We start from the raw sequence: 6,690 nt of genomic DNA, 5'->3' as shown, positions 1-6,690 counted from the left end.
AAGAGCTGAACATCATTCAGGCTCAGGCTGATAAATGGCAATAGTATTTGTGCTACACAAATAACAGGCAATGACCATCCAGCACGAGCAAAACAATTAACTTCTGACATTCAATAATATGACTATCATTGTATCCACCACCATTAACATCCTAGCAGTTATCCTTGACCAAAATCGTGTGGCTACAAGAACAGATCAGAAAGTGGGAGCTCATCACTGAGGAACTGATCTGACTCCCAAAGCCGGCCCTCCATCTGCAAGGCCCATGTCAAAAGATGATGGAATAATGTCCACTTACTTGATTGAGTGCAGCTCCATCACATCTAAGAACCTTGATACCACAGAGGTGAAAACAGTCCCCTTGACCAACATGACATCCACCACCTTGATCAATATCAGCATCTGCCACAAAACACAGTGGCGACAGTATATCATTAAAAAAAAGATTCCATGAAATAACTCCTTCAACAGCACCCTCAAAGCATGTAACTTCCACCCACTGGAAGGACAAGCAGATGCATTAGAAATCCATCATTTCTACATGTCCTTTCAAGTCACACACCATTCTGATTTGGAATGATATAATTGTTCCATCACTGTCTCTGGCTCAAAATCATAGTAGACCTTTCCTGACAGCACTTTAGGTTTACATGCAGCATATGGATTGCAGCAGCTCAAGAAGGCTGCTCATCCCCACCTTCTCAGAGTCTAATAAGAATGGACAATAAATATTGGCCTTATCACAATACACACGCCCTACAAATGAATAAAAACAAAGCAACAGTATTGTTCAGTACCTTTGGAGTGAGGAAGCAGAAGCTGCTGCTGTTATTCTTCATCACTGCAAGACTTATAAAGGTCAAGGAGAGATTCAATGACTTCTCAAGGGTAGCCAAGGGAAGTCAAAGTACTCTTGCCAATTCACATCTTCTCTCACTCACACAGCCTTCACGTACCTCCACTCTGTCAACAACTTGGTGTTAGGAAACTCACTTGTGCAAGAGAAAACTTTGGAAAGCATTGAAGCACCATCCTTACTCAAAGTTAGTCTGGATGCCAGAGGGCCTGCTGCAATTCTTCAACTGCACTTCATTCAAAGTGACAAGGCGCTGCTACCTCTCATCATCATCATCATCATCATTGTGGATGCACATGTTCATTTACGTCTGTCTATCGCACTCACATGCCTTGAACATTGGTTTCCTTCCTTCCATAGGAATTATTGGCCCATAACCAGCGTCCAAAGAATATAATTACAGGAGGATAAGCTTTGTATTAGCATAAGCATGAAGTCAGGTACAGACTCAGGAGGAGTTGGATGAACAGAAAGTTTGTAAAGACTGGGAAATTCTCCTCATAGATATATGTTCACTCAAGATTTCACATTGCTTCAACACATGACCATTATAAATGTGAATGTAAGCATATCTAAATAGAATATTCTGTGATTCACGTTGTAATAACATTAGAAATAGGAGCAGTCATATGGTTCTTCATACCATTTAATAAGATCATTGCTTATCCTCAGCCACCAATTCACTTTCTTGCCCAATTCACATATTGCTTGATTTCCTTACAGTCCTAAATTCTATTGATGCCAGCAATGAAGATACTCCATAATATTGCCTCGGAAACTCTGGGTTTAAAATTCCAAAGATTCATAACATGCTGGGTGAATAAATTGTTCCTTGTCCTGAAATCTATCCCCTTATTTTGATATCCAGGCCCCTATATTGTTATTTCTTTTCTTAGGGAGAGATGCTTTAATGATTTGTAGAAAGAGACCAATTTTTTGAAAAACTACTTAAGGCATGCTCACAGTCTGCTGGCACAGTCAGATCTTCAAACATTAACACTTCCATCAGAGTTTCTTTACTGCTGCATCATTAGTGCAAAGACAAACATTTTGGAGAAATGACATAGGGAGCCAGAAGTATTCAAATTTGTTGAAATTAACTCTGTCTGTTAACTGACAGTTCAATTCAATGGGTGCATTTTGCATGGCATTGCCATTACTGTTCAGAGTCCACTTGCCAACTCTCCCTCACACAGTATAAATGTTGGTTTACCTCTTTAGTTAATATTCTTGTACAATGTCCTGATGAATGCAAGATGAAAACTTCAATGAAATATTTATTTTATCAACAATCCAAAAGTAAATAAATTGTTTGTGGATGTTGCATTCTGAGTTCATTTCCATTAACCTTTGCAAAGCTTTAAGATAGAATGAAGCTGGGGGTTCCTTTGACTTTCTAACTTAAAAAAAACTCATTGAAAATAAGAAACATTCCAAATTACATTAGCGGAAAGTGGATGGATATAAAGTACTTTCATTTGCTGAGTCAAACTTTATTAATTGAAAATAATGCACTAACTATATTTCTGATTGTTGACAGTTCTAGTCTACCATCTCTCTTTTCAATGTAGCTATCTCATGCCTGTGGATGGTGGAAGTTCTCCACACTCTTGTTTACATTAATTTCTTCTTCATTTTCTGGAGAAACACATCTTTCTTAATTCTGAAGTTATGTGGAATGCAACAAGCTCCAATAACTCTGGAGTTGTTGTTTTAGTATTATTGCATAATATCACTGCATTTATCCAAGCATCTAAGATGGGACTTGTAAATGGCTACAGTTTGCTCAATGATGTTGCATGGGCCTCATTATACCCACTGTCTCATTCAAAAAGTGAAAGCACTATTGGCATATTTCCATGATAATTCCAATCATTCATAAACATGGCTTTGAATCTTAACGACAGGTGTGATAATTCATCACAAAAATTAGTTAAAATGGTAGCATCCAGGGTATTTGAACACACACAGAATCAGGTGATTGAGATTTCACACTAAAATCACATTATTAAGGTAACATTATTCTCTGTGCATAAACTTGAGAGTGTGGTCAAATGGGGCTTTGAATTTATTTAGTCAATTGCTTCTAGCACCTGTTAGACCTGGTTAGTCTATAGGTCCTGGTTCTTGATCTACATTGGAAAGTACACAATTTACGCAGTTTTCGTGAATTAGCAGGCATTGCTAATGAGACAACCTCTCATTTGATTGAAAAAATTTGCAGGTCACCAGATGTTGCTTGGGAGAATCCAGTTTTAAGGGCAATTTGTGACATAATGGTGACACAGCTGAAGTGCTAATGTGGGGACTCAAGTTCATGCTTCGGAAACAGGGCAGGTGATAGAATTTGATTTCAATTAATAAGTCTGGAATGTAAAGTGCATCTCAGCAATGGTGACCATGACAGTTATCATGTATTGTTACAAAAAGCCATCCAATTCACTAATGCCCTTTATGAAAGGAAATCTGTGATTATTACCCAGCCTGAATTCCAGGTGACTCCAGACCGAGAGTGATTTTTTTTTTAATTTGTTTACTGGATGAGGGCATCACTGGCCAGGTCAGCATTTATTATACATCCTTAATTGCCCAGAGGGCAGTTATAAGTCAACCACATAGCTGTGCGTCTGGAGTCACATGCAGGACAGACCAGGTAAGGATGGTAGTTTTCCTTCCCTAAAGGACATTAGTGAACTCGGTGGGTTTTTTCCCAGACAACCGGCAGTGGTTTCATGGTCATCATCAGACTCTTAATTCCAGATATTTCCTGAATTCAAATTCCACTAGCTGTCATGGCAGGATTTGAACCCAGGTTCCCAGAACATTACCTGTGCTTCTGGATTAACAGTCCAGGGATAATACCACTAGGCCACTGCATCCCCTGGCCTTGCTAGCAATATCTGTATCCCATAAACAAATACATATTTTTTTTAAAAGTTACAAACAAATTAAAGACTTAGATGGATGAATAAACTATTGTTTCCTAATGGAAATGAACTTCCTATCTTCAGCCAATGATGCATAATTTCTGCTCCTTTCCACCCCATCCCTAAGCCAAGTGGATTTGAGCAAAGCAGAGCCTTCTGAAACAGTGATTTCTGGAGAAGTCTAATTAAAACATTCTGATTTGTACACAGTAGTGAGTCAGCATGTAGGGGACAAACATCTTCTGTGATGTCTCGCTTTAAGAGTCATATTCTGCATTCGTCTGTCTCATCACCCGAGTGATCCTTGTTCCATGCCAAAGTGCAAAGATGCACGTTTTGCATTGCTACTAAAAATAGCTGCCAAAGTCCTGACAAAACCTCCAAAGCACCAAGCAGATCTACATGCTGCTGAGTAACATAAGCTTTTTGCCTTCAGAACACCACATTGGTGTTATACAGTAATAATAAGTCTGTGCGGAAGTGAGAGAAAAAAATGGTCAGACTGCCACTTAAATGCTGCAGGACAGACTTCCAACAGTTCTGAAAGAAGAATTATGATTTTTGAGGAATTTATTTTTTGTAGAATTTTGGAGCAAATATTCTGTACAGAAAAGACATCCTGCATCATAACTCTGATTCCTGGGATGATGGGAGTGTCTGATGAGGAAAAACTGAGGAGACAAAGTCAGCATTCTCTGGAGTTTAGAAGGATAAGAGGTAGTTGCACAGAAAGTTACAAAATTCTTAAAGGGAGAGACAAAGTAGATGCAGAATGGATGTTTCCCCTAATTGTGAGTTCTAGAACCAGGTGACTGTCTCAGAATAAATGAGATGTTGAGACACTAGAACAAAGGTTGAGATGCCCATAAGGGGACAAAGAAGAAATTAGAATCCTGAACAAAGAACCCTATATGGAGATCAGTACTGAAAATGCAATCCATACTGGTAGGTTTAGAATTAGAATTTATTGTCACATGTACTTTAGTACAGAAGTACATGAGTACAGTGAAAAGCATGCAATGTTGTCATTCTTAATGCCATCTTAGGTACAAAGGTAACTATGTATAAAATCTTAGGTACAAAGTAGAAAAATAAAGAAACAAAGTTAAATGTTAAACATTACAGTCCCCCTTAGTATAAAGTAGAAAAAATAAAGTTCAAAGTTCAACAGTCTTTCTTAAATGCTTAGCCATGCTGAGCTCACAATCCCTTCAAGGGCTCAATACAGACTCCAATAGAAAGACACAGAGACCCCATAAAAGCCATTTACAACTGAGATAAGGAGAAATTTCACTCAGAGAGTGGCAAATCTTTGGGGTTCTCTATCCTCAAGGTCTTGTGGAAGCTCAATCATTAAGTTCAAGTCAGAGATTGAAAGATTTCTAGTTATTAATATTAGCAAGGTAATGCAGGAAAATTAAAATGAGGTAGCTGGTTAGCCAAGATCTAGAATGATGGAAAATGCTCAAAAGGTTGAATGGCCTACTCCTGTTTGAATATTCTGATTTCACTTAATAAGTTACCCCAATTACACTCCAAAAGGAGCAATCCAACCATAATACAATCCTATCTAAATATAAATAAGAAACAGAAAGTGCAGACACCAATAGAGAAGGAACGACATGAATATATGCCAACTAAAGGTAGATAAACCCTATTCAGATAAAAACAAATGGCTACGCCTTATAGATACTCATATAGTCATAGAAATACATCAATATAAATAATAAAACTCCATTCAGAATCCATTACAAGGATGCACACATACACTGGAAATGATCACATCACATCACATCACACCACATCATGTCAAATAGAGTTACCACATACAAATACCAGTCAAAAGAATAAGATCTCCATACTGATAGCAGTGCAGTAATTCATGAATAAAGCATAATAGATTCCAAAGACATAGAAAAAATGAGTTCCCATTGATACATTCTAAGAGTCCAGTGACAGATACCAATGCAGAGAGTCAGGTACCATGTGTAACTCTATATGGAGAAATATAGACCACATTCAGTGAACAACGACAGAGAGTGGGACCTTATAAAACTCCAAAATAAGGACAGACACCATCAACATTGCAGGTGTTGACACACTGGAACAAAGAGTGAGATGCCTATATGGGGACCAAAAGAGCAGCTAAGGGTGCAGTTAATAAAAAACATCAGGCTATCAGAATGAATCATTACCTGGCGCTATAGATGCCTCCTCTTATGGATAGAATCTGGCACAGAGAACCCTATGCAGAGTGTGCATCTACAGAGATTAATACTGGAAATGCAATCCCTACTGTACTATAATATTGTTTTAGGCAGGTTTAAAAGAGAGGTAAGAACGAATTACTTCTCTCAAAGGATAGTTAACCTGTGGAACTCACTAACCTGGAATGCAGTAAATGCCAGAACATTAAATAAATTTATGGATGAAACAGATTTTTAATTAATAATGGGTTAAAAGGTTATGGGGAGTGGGCAGGGAAGTAGAGTTGAGGCCGAGATTCGATCTGCCACGATCATAATAATCGGTGGAACGACTCAAGGGGCTGAATTGCCTGCTCCTATTCCTCTTCCTTATGTTCTTATAAACAAAAAGAGGAAACCAATGCAGATTCCAATAAAGAGAGAGACATCGCACAGACCTTTAGTAAATGACAGCACATGGATACATATGTGGAATGACCTTAACCACAGAGGTGCATCTGCAAATGGATACTCAACATAAGTACAGATATCTGAATTTAAGTTGCAAACTCAAGAATGCAACCTCACACTGAAGCCAATAGAAAAACTGTGAGTGCTAATAGAAAGTGAGATATATTGATAACTGAAATGAGTGCATTGTCTTATAAGGTTGGACTACTGGGCTTGTTTCCACGGGAGTTCTGCATTGTCAGGATGCCTT

Source organism: Rhincodon typus, chromosome 19 (assembly GCF_021869965.1).
Source record: "Rhincodon typus isolate 14 chromosome 19, sRhiTyp1.1, whole genome shotgun sequence".
Classification (NCBI taxonomy): domain Eukaryota; kingdom Metazoa; phylum Chordata; class Chondrichthyes; order Orectolobiformes; family Rhincodontidae; genus Rhincodon; species Rhincodon typus.
Note: the sequence above shows the minus strand (reverse complement) of the source record.